Source organism: Dreissena polymorpha, chromosome 14, assembly GCF_020536995.1.
Source record: "Dreissena polymorpha isolate Duluth1 chromosome 14, UMN_Dpol_1.0, whole genome shotgun sequence".
Lineage (NCBI taxonomy): Eukaryota > Metazoa > Mollusca > Bivalvia > Myida > Dreissenidae > Dreissena > Dreissena polymorpha.
Genome location: NC_068368.1, coordinates 8189830 through 8209181, shown reverse-complemented (window position 1 = coordinate 8209181; position 19352 = coordinate 8189830). Strand labels below are relative to the sequence as shown.

At 36.0% G+C, this 19352-nt stretch overlaps 1 long non-coding RNA gene across 5 annotated transcripts; it reads left to right on the top strand.

Annotated features, from left to right (window-relative positions):
- The first annotated feature begins 7037 nt into the window (after window positions 1–7037).
- Window positions 7038–18438, top strand: LOC127857149 (uncharacterized). 5 transcript variants are annotated; one of them, XR_008038355.1, is made up of 6 exons: window positions 7038–7105; window positions 8766–8936; window positions 12952–13031; window positions 16024–16072; window positions 17942–18033; window positions 18257–18438. It is a non-coding gene; the product is annotated as an uncharacterized LOC127857149 (long non-coding RNA). The 5 variants fall into 5 exon arrangements; XR_008038354.1 differs by lacking the exon at window positions 7038–7105 and adding an exon at window positions 7133–7221 and having other exon boundaries at window positions 18257–18437; XR_008038356.1 differs by lacking the exon at window positions 7038–7105 and adding an exon at window positions 8226–8272.
- Window positions 18439–19352: the final 914 nt, after the last annotated feature.

Sequence of the window (19352 nt, the reverse complement as noted above, 5' to 3'; positions counted from 1 at the left end):
ACAGTTACTGACCCAGACTTTTAAGTGTAACCCGACTTTAGGAAGGGTGTTTATTTTTACTTAGAAAATGCTAGTCTGCTACATGAATAAATCTTAATAAAATGTTTATTATCGCAAAGGTAGTCCGTCATACCATAAGGTCTATGACAAATCCATAACACTGTGAACTTGGGTATGACTATATAAACAAATACTGGCAACACATTACATGCTACTCTAACTTTTCTTTTTTTTATCACATGCTATACCCTGTTTCCCATGTAATAAAACCATTACATATTGTTTATATTACACATGTGTAGTACAACATTTTTAAGCGTTTTAATTGGCTTAGTTTTCGATAATGACCAATCGCATTTTGTTATTTTGCTGAAATGACGTTGCAACGTCAAATGACGTCACGAAATGTAAACAGCATTCCGGATTTATTGTTATGTTTGCCTAAATATTTATTGAATTTGCTCATTTAACAGCATGTGATAAAAGAGATGACACACGTTGTCATATCATACCATATTGTATATGATCCAGGAAATTCATTAGCAAGCTCGCCAAAGGTTCACTTACTAACAAACTTCCTCAACTCGTTTAATAAAATATGGTATGATATGACAACTCGTGCCATGTGCTATATATATATGATCACGTTGTTAATTATGTCGTGTTATACTTGCGAATAATGTGTGAGAATCGTTTCTTCCTTTGATTAAAAGTTTTGTGTGCATAATCGACAATATTAACACGATTGTTTTAATACGATGAATATATTAACACATCATACCACTATATAATGTATACATGAACATTTGCTTAATATTTTATAAGTTTATTGCAATGGAACACTTACATTTGGCATACGGCTTTATAAATAAAAATGTCATATCGCTCAATGAAAACTCCGTAATTTGTCAATCACATCTCAATTTCTCATAACTTTCGCTATTTATATTCGTTAACATACTACTCGTTCCACAAAGGAAATGTCAAATGTTTTACTTAACAGTTCCAATAAAGACGTAATGTTTGCCTCACTGAAATTAAAGAACCCACATTAATCTTGCAGAGCGTGGTTTCATATATTAACAAGTTCACTCGAGTTTCACAGCTGTTTGTATTACATTAATTAAAAATACTAGCGTTCATTAAAGTGAAAAAAGCATAATGTGAACAAAGTATTGACATAATGATTTGTAGTGCAAGTACACACATTGAGACAAAGAAGTGATTAATTGAATGTTGTATCAAATTCCAATCCAAGCCAATTATTTGTACAAAAGAATGAACACCGACGGAATGTTTTACAATTAATTAAAGCATTAAATTATTGAGTACTATTGACGGGACGTAATATTTGACGGACGGAAAACATTTTTGACGCACTCGCGATTTGGAGTGTGTAAAAAATAAGTCGAGTATCTGAACTCCTCTGTATTATCGAAGTGTTATCAACATTCGGATCAAAACAAAAACACGTAAACTTCCATCGATTTTTTTTGTTATTATTTTTGTCGAATACCGCACTCGTACTTTGACGTACAGTTTTACAGCATTATTGTTGAATTTGGCTTTACCGTTTTAGGCGCGTTGTGACACGGATTGTCGTGTACTGAACCTTATGATTAAAGGCTGTGCTTTGTTCTTACTCAATACAAATATCGATGCATATCCTACCTGACGTACCGAATACTTTGCTTTACAATGTACCGATATATCTTATGTTTATGATTCGAATGACCTGTGACTCTCTTGTTTTGATAATTGTATGTAACATTTCATGTATACTCATGGGCTTATTGCATACTGTATTATCAAATAAACTAGATATACATTCTGGATGGAATCCAGACAAGCAAATTTTCAAGGGTAAGCACTACAAATGGCATTGCGAGCAACAACCAACGCAAATGTTTGCACGTCAACAGTCAGCTATACAAAGTGATAGCGTGATAAGGCAGAAATATTGGGAGATTATTTTTTGATTCTTTTTTTATTGCAATTAAATAATTAAATTAAATATAAAAAAATAGAACAATGTTTTCCTTTATGAACACTTGCTCTTGAATACTTGTTCACTCAGACTTTGGCAAATGTTTCACCATTTTTTGAATACACGATTAAGTCATTAATCAAATTAATATACGTATTTATCAATTCACTTAATTCATTGTGAAACTATTCCAATAGGTTCAAATTTTCATTTTCAAATTGCGTGTAGATATGAATGTTGCAGTGATAAGGTATTGCATCCGGAAATATGGCCGAGTGATCTAAGTGGGGGACGTTTTACTCCAAGACTCCAGGGGTCAGAGGTTCGAGCCCTTCTGAGGGTTACCTGTTTTTAAATTGTTTTCTTCAATTTTAACTGGAGCTTTTTTATATCTAATATTAACATTTATCAAAATAAAGCATTTAATGACAAACTTCAAAACATGCCAAAATCTCTGAAAAGGCGCCTTTAAATTGGGCTATTTAACTGTAGTAAATAGATTTTTGTCAATACCGTTTAATTTATTCAATTATCAATTTAAAGATATTAAAACGGGTTATTTATCTTCGATCACAGATCGTCAGACAAGCGGTAAACATTAGAATGACGCTTCAAATTAATTCATATTAAGCTTCAAAATTCAGGAATAAATGTAATTGCTAGCAAGCACTTAAAACAAAATCAATTTCTTAATACAGATCTTATTTACAGTGTAAACAATTTAAGAAAATTAAAGTTACTTTGATTAAAGCCAGATAGTAATGTTGATCTTTCCGTTTTCTTTCAAAATAAATATTGGAAAGAATTTTATGGATTGCAGTATATCTGTATTTAAATTATCAGCGCGACCATCGTGGTAATATCGTAATTTCTCTAATAAATCAAAATATAACTTTTATTACTTGATGCAGAATTAACATGTGAGCATCTAAAACACCGTATAGCGGGATATCAAAATTCGAGTACCTCCTAATAATTGTTGCAAACGAACTATTACATGCGGGATTTCGGTTGTAAATTTATTCATTAGACAAGATAACTCAATAACATGGAACCGATGAAAACAGTCGAATCTTATATGTATGTTTTGGCTGAATCCCATAAGGTTCCGTGTATTGACGTCAAGGTTGCTCAGTCAATTTTGGTATGCGGGGAAAAGCATGGACGTATTCCGGCGGAAAATTCGGCTGATCTACCAAATATCATGCCGTTTGATCTGTTGTGGATCATACTAAAGTTCAGTAAATCTGAATCTGCGGTTATGTCCGAGAAGGAGAGTGGTTAAATAGGGGATTGGGATGATCAGGGGATGACGCAACCTATCGGACCAGTTACTGAAACGGTCGGTGAGGAATGAGAAGCCAAAGAGACGTAAAAGCCATTATTCCAAACGTTTCCTTCAGTGGTCCTCCGGCTTCTTATGTTCACTCACCCGATGCTGTGTTGGGGTAACAGGGGCGAGGCCTTAATTGGTATAGCCCAAGATGGAAATGGAATAGGCAGCAGGAGTTATTTGAGAAGAATTTGCAACATCGGTCTGCAACACTGATGGCGCAGGAGAAAAAGTATTTTCAGTACTAGGCCGCAACACAGCCCAAAGTTGAAGTCGGGTTACATCAGTTGTCAGTGAAGCCTGTGTGAAATCGGATTGTTAAAAATATACTTTTGGTACAAGAGGAACATCCTGTACAGTATGATGACGCAGATGACCATGACCAATGAGGCACAGCCAAGTTAATACCAGTCAGACGACGGTCTCACTTGTTTTGCAGTTACAATATACGTTGGCAGTCTGTCAGAGTCAATGCATACATGCTCCAGTCGGCAATGTCCGTGTATGTGATTCGCCACAAGTTATACATGAACCGCAAGAAGACAAGACCGTGGCAACACCTCGCAATGCGTCGCTGGCTGTTTCTAACGCGGCTCGTTGTGTCATCGATAATATGGCTTTGGTAACCGCTGACCAGAAAGATTTATCTCTGGATAAGGAGCAATGCATGTTGCACTCTCTGTCTATGGTATATGGTTGTTAGGGGAGGCTCGCAAGAGTTCCTGACCAAATCCGACAAATATGCCGCAATCTTTGTATTGCATTGACCGTTCCAAGGCGGTGACCCCAGCTTTATTCTTATATGTGTTTATGTTGTTTTGTATTGTGTTTTTGTGCTGTTTTGTACTGTTTAGGCAATCGGTCTCTTGCCTTAAAACAAGGACCAACTAATTGTATATAATAAGAATTCAATACTGCTCCAGCAGCTTGAGTTTCACTTCTTTACATTGAGAGGAAGGACGGGTAGAATAGAGATGACTTGTTTCTCTTCTAGACAGATAAGGCACGTGAATACTAAGCATTGATTATTGATTAGGAGGGATTGAGGTAGAGTAGAGTTTGGCTGATAAGAAGTAACAGTAAGGGCAAGGCGTGAAGCGCCAATGTAATAGGAAGATAGGGTGTTGATCATTTCTGGCAATCTATTTAGGAAATAGCGAGAATAGTATATAGTGCAGAAATAAATAATGAGGTTCTTCATGATTGCGAAAGAGAGAGTGTCGGTTAAGGTGTAGATTAAGCATATACCTGTGTCCATAGAGCGGGCCTCAGAAAAGCTCAAATGGGCCATTTTCACTCTCAGTTTAAAGTTTTGGAGGTCAGATGGTACAAAAGGTAGAGTGCAAAGAACGGATGGAGTCCGTGGAGGTTAGAGTAGCTCCGAATAGTAAGATTGTGCTTAATGGTTGTTGTAGTAGAGGATGTTGTTTTTAAATTAAAGGAGACGTTTGACATACTGAAGGCGAAGCCTTATCAGCTTTTGGCTAGGCCTCGCAGAAGTCCGTCCTTATCCCCGCCCAGACAGGCACTAAATATATATTTAATGTGACGAGTTATATTCAATGTTCCTTGAAACAACTCAGTTAATCGAGTGGACCCTTTCGCCTTATCTATACCAGCTACCTTAAAAACTAGTCTGGGTACTTGAAGCAACCCAATCTTCAGAGTTGATCCAGTCGTCTTAACCACACCGCACCATTTATGTTACCCTTTAAACTGCCATTACTAAAGACATTATCCCCAAGGTGGTTCAGTTCCGAACATCAGACATTTCGGAATAAATCGGAAATTTATCACTTCTTTAACCACACACACACACGCCTGTCTAAACTTAACATGATGACTTGACAGTGAGTATCTGCTGTGGTAAAGGCGACTGTTCGAATTAGGCGATATGAGTTTTCTTTGGGACCCGGAGAGGTGGGTTAGGTGGAAATGGCTACTGACCAGACTATCTGGTACCGAAGTTATGGTTTGCTAAGACCGTCCTGGCAAGATGAATTGGGTTCTAAAAAATGGGAATGGGAATATGGTGACATTGGTCAAACAATCACGGAGCCGTTTTGACTGATGGTTCACCCCAAGCCGTATATGTGGAAATCAGGGATGTTGATCCCTGAAATAAGTGCTGACATGCTGTATTTTGTTCATACTCAATAATAATTTGTATGATTATCCTTAACGAGGTTCATTCACGATGGAATCCACATCAGTATATTTGCAAGGATACGTTCTATATTTCCAAACGCACTGCATTCGTGAGGAACTACGTTTTACCATTACATTTGAGATGGGACGTTCTTTTAAAGGGACTGTGTCAGTTATGTACAGTAGCAAAAATTGAGTGATTTTGCGAAATAAAAAATAAATAATTATATATATATATCCGCTCTTTAAAGGACGTATTTATTACTGCTTAAATATGTGTGTATATAAAAATTATTTAAAAAACAAACATTGTTTTTGTTTTTAATGGTAGGCCCAAACATGTACATACTTTACCGGTCAATATAAACAGGCATGTTTACATTTTAAAGTCTCGGAAGAAAATTGCGTCTTACACGACCGAAATCGAAGACTTTTGATACCAAACAATGGCCTTTATTGATCTTATTTGGACTGTTATAGTATACATTTATGCTATCGAAAACGCATCGTGTAATGCTTCAATCGGTGTGTTTGATAATTAACAATACTTCTACCCATATAAATCCGAAATATTTCATTCATAATTGACATTATGAAACTATATTAGTGCATCGTAGGGTGTATATATGACTGAAAAGACAATATAATACCAGGTACGTAAATGTTTCGATTACTTGGTTAACTATGTAGGCTAGTTTTAATAAACCTATGTTTCATATATATTTTTTATATTGAAGTTTGAGAAGTTATATAAAATATTTCAACATTCGTTTTTTCAGTTGGAAGAAACTCCAACCTTTAAACCATTAAGACTTGCTACCCTGTTGAATGATGAGAATAATTGTTTACACTGTTTCTTTATTAAACGAAGAGTTTTCGTTTGTTTGAAAATTCAACAAGAATGTGTGAACTATTAAATTAGTCATGTGCATGTAGTACTGATTTCACTTTAATTTCAGTATTGTGATGAAATTGTTGTAAACTGCACTGTCACATATTCTTATCCTGTAAAAAAAAATAACAACTTACCACAAAGTGTAGTAACTGCAAATGTTTCAGTTTATTCAGTCTAAATACAAAATACATCTAATAAATGAACAAGCGGACTGCTTTAAAGTTACTACAACAATCGTTATTTATATATATAGTCAGTTCTGCCATGCAGGTGCATTGACTGTACAGTAAAGAATATCACCTGTGTATACTTGTTAAAATCACACTCATTATTAGTTTTGGGTATATAACACAAATACACCATGCACAATTGCTTATATTGTAAACTATGAATTTACGCTATTATTGATCACAGTAGTATTACACGTGTTATATGGGCATTGATAGTTAAGCAGCAAATTATTGAGCATAACAAATATTCATTTGTGTCTTGTTCTGATAAAACTGGGCTTAATTCATGTGCGTAAAGTGTCGTCCCAGATTAGCCTGTGCAGTCCGCACAGGCTAATCAGCTGTAGGTGGATGGTCCACGGCCGTCCACAAGCTCAAATGACCATATATGGAGAAAAAGGCGGGACCAAACCAAATAGGCTAGCAATGCGCATGCCCAAGCATCTTGAATTGTTAGCGTGAAAAGAAATAAACTACATTTATTGGATATTTTAATATGATGAATATTCTAGGTAGAGAATATGGATAGTATTATCATAATTAGTATTACGTCAACATTAACTCAACAATTGTATTGTTGACATGAAGAAAAAGCTATTTCGAGGTTGTTTTGACCATTGATTGCTAAGTAGGTCAAACTCAAAGTTTTAACTTTTATTGATATTTTATTTAGTTAAGGAATCTTCGAGTAATAGTTAAAAAAATCTTTCGCATTCTAATTCTATAGCTAAATCATGTGTTGTTGCTATATTATAAACTTTCGTGCATGAGCCATTTAAATCCGTTTGCATTACTTTTTAGTTGTTTCCCCTGGAAAATTCTCTTCTTGCTAGCCTTCGCCGAGTTATTCAACAACATCGCTATATTGCTGATTTTTGCTGTTGTTTTTTGGTTAAAGCTGCATGCTTTTGTTGGATAATGTTTAATTTATCATTCACGTTTTACATATGATTCTGTTTAAACCATATTTAATCGATGTTTTGGTGAATTTCGCGCATGCTTAACTTGCCTGATTTCGGACGTAATTTACTTTCGGATACATGCTCCTCTTGTGTTTTTTTTCGATGTTTTCTTATGTATGCAGATTAAAAAAAACAGCTCATGCTTAAATGTGTTATTGAGCAAGTGACTTCTTTATACTATGGCAGGAATAAAAAAACTGTTATAAAATTATAAAGGAAGTTTAGTTACAGGTTTTTTTTCCCACTTTTTGGGAAGATAGCCCATGGCTTTGGAATTGGGAATTTTATCGGCATTTTCATGAAATTGGGAAAATAAATTCATTAGCCTTTTTTTCCACACGAAAAGTCCACTAATTAGGGAAATACTAAATTTGATTTAACTCTTTATAATCATTCAAATTAAAAGAAAAAAATCATATAAAACTTTGTTAGATGTAATTGAATTTAAATTGAGATAAAATACACATAAGACTTCTTTCTAAAAAAAAAAAAAAAAAAAAAAATTTTTTTTTTTTTTTTTTTTTTTATTTGGGAATTTTTGCCACATTTTGGGAAAAAAGTATACTTTTTGGGATTGGGAACATAGCCGAATTTCGGCTATAAAATCGGGCAAAAAAACCCCCTGAGTTACATGTATAAACTCACAGTCACAAGTATGTAAGTATTACTGTTACATTTATTTATATTTACTAAAAGTAAATATATGCTCACATATCAGTAAGTATTGTACAGCCCTAAATTATATTTAATACACCCATCTAGGCAGTTAATTCATATATGTGCTGGCTTTAATTTACATTCATGTTATTATCACCCTGCAATAGGCGGAGGGATATTGTTTTGGCCTTGTCCGCCCGTCTTTCCGTCCATCCGGCACTTTTGTGTTGGGAGCCATATCTTGGAAGTGCTTTGGTGGATTTCATTGAAACTTGGTATGAGTATATGTATAGATAAGAGGATGATGCATGCCAAATGGCATTGTACACTATCTGTTAATAACGGAGTTATGGCCCTTCGAACCTAAAAAAATGCTTTTTTACCTGAGTGTCAAATATAACACTTTTGTGTCCAGAAGCTAATTAGCGGGGGATATCAATTCAATGAATTTGCTTGTTATTAATTGAAGGGAAATAAACCTGTTATTTTGTCTGTCATTATGGTGTTTAAAGTCACATTTAATGGCATCCAACCTACTTTATTTCAAATACAGTAACACCTGGCGCCGTGACCTGGATGCAGATTCTAAGCAGATGGGCCAAAATGGGGGCAGCTAGAGAGACTCGCCTGGAACTGACAAGCCTGGAGGGAGCTGGTTGACTGTTGGCGAGATGGGACAACAGACGAAGAATAAACGAACCTACTTGATTTGATAAACATTTTTGTAAGTCATTCAAGAATCGAGCAAACTTTTTGTTTCCAATAAGCAGTCCTGTATATATCCGAAATAAAATAAAATGTTTCACTCAGGTTCCTTGATACTCATCTTGGTAGTTAAGGGACCTTATAACAGATTATGGCATGTATTGAAGTTTGTCATTAAATGCGTTATATTTATAAATGTAAACATTAAATCTAAAAAGCTCAATTAAAAAACAAGAACAAATTAAAAGAAAAAGTAATCCTCATCTGGGCTCGAACCACTGACCTCTGGAGTAAAAGTCTAATGCTAAGACGGCCATCCATGCTCATACAATATTTTATACTTTTAGTTTCTATAAGCAAAGCTCGTAGTGTCACAAAAAACTACAACAGAACTCCAAATTATTCAATTGTTTTGCTTTGCAACGATTTATCATTTTCAGGTTGTTAATGTTAAGTATAACTGTTTTCTCACAAATATCATAACTGCAACAAAAATGTGCAAGTCTGAAACAATTTTTATGCCCCCTTTCAAAGAAAAGGGGGCATATAGTTATCAGACTGTCCGTCTGTTGGTCCGTATTTCTGTCACACTTTGCGTTTAGGTTTCGAAAAATGCTCATAACTTCTATTTCCCTTGAGATATAACCTTCATATTTGGTATGCATGTGCATATGGACAAAGCCTTTCCATACGAACACAAATTTTTACCCCTGTGACCTTGACCTTGAACTTAAGGTCCGTGTTTAGGTTTCAATATCTGCGTTTAGGTTTTGAAAAATGCTCATAACTTCTATGTCCCTTGAGATATAACCTTCATATTTGGTATGCATGTGTATATGGACAAGGCCTTTCCATACGCACAAAAATTGTTACCCCTGTGACCTTGAACTTAGGGTCCGCGTTTAGGTTTCGAAATCTGCGTTTAGGTTTTGAAAAATGCTCATAACTTCTATTTCCCTTGAGATATAACCTTCATATTTGGTATGCATGTGTATATGAACAAGGCCTTTCCATACGCACAAAAAATTTTACCCCTGTGACCTTGACCTTGAAGTTAGGGTCCGCGTTTAGGTTTCGAAATCTGCGTTTAGATATTGAAAAATGCTCATAACTTCTATGTCCCTTGAGATATAACATTCATATTTGGTATGCATGTGTATATGGACAAGGCCTTTCCATACGCACACAAATTTTGACCCCTGTGACCTTGAACTTAGGGTCCGCGTTTAGGTTTCGAAATCTGTGTTTAGGTTTCGGAAAAGCTCATAACTTCTATCAAGCATTTAAAGGGGGCATAAGTCATCCTATGATAACAGCTCTTGTTTTATTTTGTCAATTTACCAAAAAATGCAAAGGTCCCTTAAAATACATGAAGTAATGTTTACAGTTGTCCATAACCACATATTGAAAAAGAATGAGCAAGCTCTATCTATTGGCATACAAACAAAGCCAATCTGTTGGATTATTACCGGTACTCATGGCAAGCAATATGATCTTAGGTATACCTTCTATAATCAGGTGTTTGCACTTTAATCACATTAAAATTTGAAAAACTATAGAAGTACAAAAAGGTCAGAATGATAACAAACAGGTTTGTAATGGACATCATCTTGCAATTGCTATTTATGTGAGTGGGATGGTACACAAATTCTGAATTTGTTATATGTAGGACATTTAGTAACTTAGCAACCCATGCATGTTGCAAGGGTGTTAATTGTCCGGATTATTTGGAAATCCCGATTTGAGCCATTCAGGATTGAATTTTAGATCAGTGTAAATCCGATGATTTGTTTTAAGGGGGTGTGAACAAATATTGTAATTGCTTCATTGGCATGCCGGGCATGTGTGCTTAGTATGGATTTTTCCTGGTCTTTTTAACAAGGTTTTCCAAAGAAAAAAACGGGTTATTAGATTGGCAAATGCCGGCTGGCGGGCGGACGGAACAAGCTTGTCCGGGCCATAACGTTGTGGTTCTTGGTGAGAATTTAAAATCATTTGGCACATTTGTTCACCATCATTAGACGGTGTGTCGCTCACAAGAATACCGTCAATATATGCAAGGTCAAGGTCATACTTTGAGTTCAAAGGTCAAAAATGGCCATAAAAGAGCTTGTCCGGGCCAAAACTATGTCAGTGAGACTTAAAAATGATTTGGCATATTTGTTCACCATCGTGGGACGATTGCACTTTAGAATTACGTCAATATCTCCAAGGTCAAGGTCGCCACAACTAAAAATATATTTATTTTGAAACAAAGGGGGTTAATTATAAACAATCAGTTCAGTTTGAGTTGTCTCCCTCTATCAGACTTTTTTCTACATTGAAAACCTGGTTTTGTGACAATTTTGTCCCTTGTTTTACTATTGTCTGATTGGTTATCCGCTGACACGGACATAAAAGGTAACTGACCTAACCTCTTGGCTACTTTCCAGAAATCTTACATACTACAAAATGTAGCATATGTCCCCCATCATTAAATTTCCATTTTCTGCTGTCAAACTAAGTGCATATATTATTTCATTTGCAAAAGACATATCTGGATATATTTTTGGACAGTTGTTTTACTGTATGGTTAGTGGATTAACATTTATTATGCCACCCTTCGAAGAAGAGGGGGTATATTGCTTTGCACATGTCGGTTGGTCGGTCTGTCGGTCCGTCCACCAGGTGGTTTCCGGATGATAACTCAAGAACGCTTAGGCCTAGGATCATGAAACTTCATAGGAAGATAGATCATGACTCGCAGATGATCCCTATTCATTTAGAGGTCACTAGGTCAAAGCTCTAGGTCATGGTGACCCGAAATAGTAAAATGGTTTCTGGATGATAACTCAAGAACGCATATGCCAAGGATCATGAAACTTCATAGGTAGATTGATCATGACTTGCAGATGACCCCTATTGATTTTGAGGTCACTAGGTCAAGGTCACGGTGACCCGAAATAGTAAATGGTGTCCGGTTGATAACTCAAAAACGCATACGCCTAGGATCATGAAACTTCATAGGTAGATAGATCATGACTCGCAGATGACCCCCTATTGATTTTGAGGTCAGTAGGTCAAATGTTTAGGTCACGGTGACCCGAAATAGTAAAATGGTTTCCGGATGATAACTCAAGAACACATATGCCTAGGATCATGAAACTTTATGGGTAGATTGATCATGACTCGCAGATGACCCGTATTAATTTTGAGGTAACTATGTCAAAGCCAAATGCACGTTGACCCGAAATAGTTAAATGGTTTCCGATGATAACTCAAGAACGCTTACGCCTAGGATCATGAAACTTCATGGGTACATTTATCATGACATGCAGATGACCCATATTGATTTTCAGGTCACTAGGTCAAAGGTCAAGGTCATGGTGACCCGAAACAGTAAAAAAAAATCCGGATGATAACTCAAGAATGCTTTTGCCTAGGATCATGACACTTCATAGGTACATTGATCATGACTCGCAGATGACCCCTATTGATTTTCAGGTCACTAGGTCAAAGGTCAAGGTCACAGTGACAAAAAACGTATTCACATAATGGCTGCCACTACAACGGACAGCCCATATGGGGGGCATGCATGTTTTACAAACAGCCCTTGTTATCGATGTTCTTCATAACATTTATATAAAATGACAATTACACATCGAGTGTTACTGGTGGTCTGGCTTATAATATTTTGCATTTTACTCACCAGAAATAGCAACTAAGACTATAAAAAGAACAATAAACTATGGCTTTGGGGGGCTCTACCTGTAAGGGACCTACAGCCTCAGACTCCAGACTTTATCATAAGGATTTAAAATTTGGGACATTTGACACCCCTGATGTTGTGCCATGTATCAAAACCGTCTATATATAACAATTAATTTTATTAATTGGATATGTTGAAGATTTGGTGATGCATTGGATTTCATTTTGTGTTTTGTTGACCTACTTTTAATTTTTAGGCTCAGCAGAACTATGGCTGTCAAAACACAATTGTATTAAAATGAATAGTGCTTCAAATTATACAAGAAGTCACTTTCTTTTTGTTTTAGATGTTTTTCAGTTTCGTCGGAAGACATTTCCCACCAACCATCCTGTCTTGAAAGAAATAACTTTTGAACCCGATTATCTGGTAATACTATTTTTTTTACATACAGTTATTAGTGAATTATGAACATTTCATAAGGATCTCAAGGGTCACAACAGGTATATATATATAATATATATATAATCAAGATTTTCCATAGGCAGTTAGAGCACAGCTGGCCCGAATAGCATGGACAAGTTAACAATTTTTTTTTTTAATATCTAGTGTGTAAAAATTACTTTGCATTGCAGAGAACTTTAAGATCATTTTATTTCTGTAAAAAATGTTCAAAGTTATATCCTGAATGATTTTAGGGCCTTAAATTATATATGGAAACAAGCATATTTAATAATAAAAAGGCCTGTTGAGTTTTTAATTTGTTCTCTTAAAGATTTACAGAAAGACCCTTTTTAGCTCGACTATTATATATGAAATCTATATAGTGGAGCAATTCTACTCACCCGGCGTTTGCGTTAGCCTTAGCATTGGCGTTAGTGTGAGCATGCAAATGTTAAAAGTTTGCGTACTACCCCAAATATTTTCAATGTCCCTTGGCATATTTCTTTCATATTTTGCATACTTCTTAACAAACATGACCCCAACCTATTAACAAGAGCAGACAACTCTATCAAGCATTTTGTAATAATTATGGCCCCTTTTCCACTTAGAAAATGCAGCAAATGTTTAAGTTTGTTTACTACCCCAAATATTTTCAATGTCCCTTGACATATTGCTTTCATATTTTGCATTTTTCTTTACCAACATGACCCCAACCTATAAACAAGAGCAGACAACTCTATCAAGCATTTTGTAATAATTATGGCCCCTTTACCATTTTGAATATTCATATTATTGATAAATCTATGTTAAAGTTGGCGTACCACCTAAAATATTTTCAACGTCCCTTGACATATTGCTTTCATATTTTGCAAACTTATTTACCAACATGACCCCAATCTATAAAGAAGAGCAGACAACTGTATCAAGCATTTTGTAAGAATAATGGCCCTTTTTCCATTATTATATGCATATTACTTAAGATTCAACCCAATAATATCTTTGACAAGTTTTAAAATGACGCCGGTTGGTTGAAAAACATGGCATTTATGAGGTGGGGCATTTTCCTTATATGGCTATAGTAAACCTTGTTATCACTCTAGAGGCCACATTTATTGTCAGATTTTCATGAAACTTGGTCAGAACATTTTTCCAATGATATCTTGGATGAGTTTGAAAATGGTTTTGGTTGCTTTAAAAACATGGCCACCAGGGGGCGGGGCATTTTTCCTTATATGGTTATTTATATATGGTCCATATATGGTTATATATGGCTTTAGTAAAACCGTGTGAACACTCTAGAGGCCGGATTGTCCAATCTTCGTGAAATTTGGTCAGAAGATTGGTCTCAATGATATCTTGGATGAGTTTGAAAATGGTTATGTTTGCTTGAAAAACATGGCTGCCAAGGGGCGGGGCATTTTTCCTAATATGGCTATAAATGGCTATAGTAAAATCTTGTTAACACCCTAGAGGCCACATTTATTGTCGGATCTTCATGAAACATGGTCAGAAGATTCATCCCAATAATATCTTGGACAAGTTTAAAAATGATGCTGATTGGTTGAAAAACATGGCTGCCAGGGGGCAGAGCATTTTTCCTTCTATGGCTATAGTAAAACCTTGTTAACATTCTAGAGGCCACATTTATTGTCTGATCTTTATGAAACTTGGTCAGAAGATTTGTCCTAATGATGTCTTGAATGAGTTCGAAAATGGGTATGGTTGCTATAAAAACATGGCCACCAGGGGGCGGGGCATTTTTCCTTATAGGGCTTTAGTAAAACCTTGTTAACACTTTAGAGGCCACATTTATTGTCAAGCTTCATGAAATTTGGTCAGAAGATTGGTCTCAATGATATCTTGAAAGAGTTTGAAAATGGGTACATTTGCTTGGAAAACACGACTTCCAGGGGGCAGGGCATTTTTTTCATTATATGGCTATAGTAAAGTCTTGTTAACACTTTAGAGGCCACTTTTATTTCCGATGTTCATGAAAAATGGTCAGAAGATTCATCCCAATAATATCTTGGACGAGTTCAAACATGATGCTGATTGGTTGAAAAACATGGCTGCCAGTGGGCTCTGCATTTGTTCTTTTATGGCTATATAGTAAAACCTTGTTAACACTCTAGAGGCCACATTTATTGTCTGATCATCATGAAACTTTGTCCGAAGATTTGTCCCAATGATATCTTGGATGAGGTCAAAAATGGTACAAATACGTACAGACTTTAATGATAAACACTAGTCTGGCCAATGTCTTCTTACAAGCTGGTATATACACTCACTGCTAGAGCAGAATCATTTGTCATCTGTTGCAGACAGGCAGTGGTGATCGTTCTTAGCAAATTGAGTTGCGGTTCTTTCCGTAGCTAAGGCTTCTAAGCACACACTGATTTGCAAAATATGCTCTGTAAATTCTAAAATGCGACCAACTAAAAACAAACCCTTTGCCAACTTCTAGGTCAAAGGTTAAGTTTGAACATCATGATTCCTTTTAAATGGCAAATGATATTCGCGTACGATCTTACAACTGTAACTCCCTATTCCCAACTCAGCATTTTCATCAAAGGGCATGAAGGGTGTCCAAGGTTGACAGGTTGAAATCTTTGAATGGCAGGGTGCTGCGCCCTTCCATTCATGCCAAGCTGGAGCACTGGTTTTGATGGTGTTTCACTTGTAACACACCAAGCAGTATGACCCATTATATTTATCAACATGGCTAAAATGAGGCCAAAATAAATGCCCTTTGTTTATTTCCAAAGACATGGATGGATCATCTTTGTCTCTGAATATATTATAAATACTCGTGTTGTTGATTTTGTCCTGTTTGCTTATTGCAGGAAAACTGTTAACGCATTATGTTGTGAAGACTCCTCTGTAATCAGACAGCTAGCAGTATTATGATTATCAAATATTAAAATTTGACTTAACAATATAGCGCTTCAAATTATATAAGACTTTATTTTTGTTTCAGATATTTTCCAGTTTCCCCTCACAACAATTTGCATCAAACCTCTTGTCTGGTAAGAAATTTCCATTGAAACCAACTGCTGGTAATACTATCTTTTTGGTAATGGGGGCTATATAGGAACCACTTTGTCGGTCCGTCAGTCTGTCCCGAAATTTCATCAGATCTTCACCCAAACTTGGTCACAAATTGTATCTAGATGATGTATAGGTCAAGTTTGAATATGGATCATGCCCGGTCAGAAACTAGGTCATGGGGTCACTTATTGTGTTTTAAACCTGAAGTTTGTCTGGGCCATAACTTTGTCATTTATTTCATACAGTATTTTAAATGATGGAACAGTTCATAATGATTTCAAGACATCTTCTGATCCCTGGAAGATAAACTAGGGATTGATCTGTCTGTATATAACAGTTCAGAGACTTCCAATCTAGCGTGAGAAGATGTAATGATAATGTAAAATGGAAATTACATATAAGTTATATATTATAACAGTTCATACAGTTTAAGAAATACAATACATTTTATACAATGTCGTTTTTATGCCCCCGAACCAGCGATTTTGAGGGCATATTAAAATCGCTCCGTCCTTTAGTTTGTTAGTCCATCCGTCCGTCTGTAAGTTAGTAAGTCCGTCTGTCAGTCCGTCCGGATTATTTTCCGTTCAATAAGTCTAGCAATTGTCATCAGATCTTCACCAAACTTCATGAAAATGTGTAAGGCAATAACATCTAGGTCAAGTTAGATAATAGGCCAAATAGACCCAGACACCCCTGAGTTATGGCATTGAATCATAGTAAAATAGGGTTTTTAGCTCGACTATTATATATGAAATATATATAGTGGAGCTTTCCTACTCTCCCCGGGGTTCCAGTGTCCGTGAGCGTTGGAATGAACTATAGTGGGGGACATATTGTTTTCGCCCTGTCTGTTGGTCTGTCTGTTGGTTTGTTTGCTCCAACTTTAATATTTTGCCATAACTTTTGCAATATTGAAGAAAGCAACTTCATATTTGGCATGCATGGGTATCTCATGGAGCTGCACATTTTGAGTGGTGAAAGGTCAAGGTCATCCTTCAAGGTCAAAGGTCAAAATATACCTAGAAAGGTGCAGATTTGCTTCAGTTTTGTGTTTAGGTTCATTTTATTCCTAAAATATCACAGCTATTACACTATGCCTCCAAACAATATACGAAAGCTTGACCCAAACCAAGACACTCTTGATGTTAGTAATGGTAGGTGAACGTAAGAATTAAATGCTGGCAATTCACATAAAATTGACATGAGGGTTTATTAATTATCCATGGTCCTGATCCCTTTAATATCTGAAATCCCTGTTTGTGCATATAACATAATGAGAACACCCTTTGGGCGACCTAACTTTGTATTTCAATCAGTTTCTTGTTTTGACCATTATTTTTACATTATTATCAAAACTTGTTAGTTTCCTACCCTTGAAAAAGGAGAGGGACTTACGGTTTGCGCTCTGTGTCTGTCAGTCTGACACTTTTCTGGATCCTTCGATAACTTTAAAAGTTCTTCACCCATTTACTTCAAATTAATACTGAACCTCTCTTATGACAATACGGTCAATCTCAACTATGTATGGCCCCATTACCAACCCTGGGGTGCCCCTCCCACATAGGCCACGCCCACCCAAAATTGCCTTTTACTATAATTTCTTCATTTCTACACCGATTCACTTCTAATTGATACTGAACTTCTCTTATGACAATACGGTCAACTATGCATGGCCCCATTACCAACCCTGGGGCGCCCCTGGGTCAAACATGCGGCGTGGGGATATGCGTCGGTCTCTGCCGCGCCATTTCTAGTCAACATTGGAGACATTGGCATCTTAAAGGAATAAATTATGTATGAGCCCAAATTTTGCAGAACTATGGCCCTTGCTCATTTTTGTTTAGCTCCTCAGCTGAAATCATCATCTAGCAGTCACAATAGTTGAGCGGTTGGAGAGGCATGCATTGCGTCCTACTACTGCTCAGACTATATTATGGTAATGCCTTATCCAAATAACACAAGTATTCACCATGTGCAAATGTCTTGTTGTCTGTATAACTCTCTCTATTAGCTCAAAGTAAAAAGCATTTGAATTTGCACACTTTGGTATTTTAGTTTAATTTTGTTTGGACATTACAATTGTTTTGAAACTAAAGATTAATGTTGGGGCATTACACTTCTCTTTAAAATGTTTATTTGTGATTATTATTTTTTTTCAGTTTGGCAGACAAAACATGCTGATCAAAAAGAATGTGTACCACAGGGGCCAGTGTTTCCATTTGAGTGATTGACAAGAAGAAGAAGAGATGAGAAATGTTATCATCATATTTTAGTCCCTACATTTATAGTGTACAGCTCAATGTATTGAACCGGTGTTGTAGAAAATAATTGGAGATACATGCGAACATTATAACATTATATATAAGATGATATTTCAAAGCAATAAGAAATAAAAAGTATAAAAAGGTCAAAACAGTAAACCTTGTGTTTACAGTGGACAGGTTTAAAGTGGAAGTGACTAGTTAATTGTTGATCATAAGCTGCACTGATGGAAAAAATAGTGGGAAATTACTATCTAGAAAACTGTTTAACGTACGACAACAGTTGTGGAACTTCATAAATGACCGTATGTAACAAGGCTGGGCAGTTTTCCTTATATAGCTATAGTGAAACCTTTTGAACACTAGTGAAGTCACTGTTTTTTTTTCCAATCTTCATGCATTTTGGTCGAATATTTGTTCAAATGATGGCTCAGTCCAGTTTCGAAATTTTTATGTCTATTCAAAAAACATATCCACTAGAGCACGAGGCAATTGTCTTTATATGGCTATAATGAAACCTTGTAAATTCTCTAGAAGTGACATTTTTAGCCATATCTCCATAAATTTTGGTCAGAATATTTATTCTAATGATAGCTCAGTTGTCGAGTTTGTAACTGGTTCCGGTTTGTAGACTAACATGGCTGCCAGTGGACATGACAGTTTTTCTTAATGTGCTAGAGTAGAACCTTGTTAACACACAATTGGCCCTTTTTATGTGCATTTTTCATGAAAGATGATCAGAGCATTTGGCCCAATGTAATCTCAGCTGACTTTGAAACTGGATCACATAACGTCAAAAAGTGGGTCAAAATGTCAAATTAAAAAAAGCTTGTAAACACTGGAAGTTGCATTTAAAATTGTGTTCCTTTTTTATGTCCCCCACTATAGTAGTGGGGGACATATTGTTTTTGCCCTGTCTGTTGGTTGGTCTGTTGATTGGTTGGTTTGCGCCAACTTTAACATTTGCAATAACTTTTGCAATATTGAAGATAGG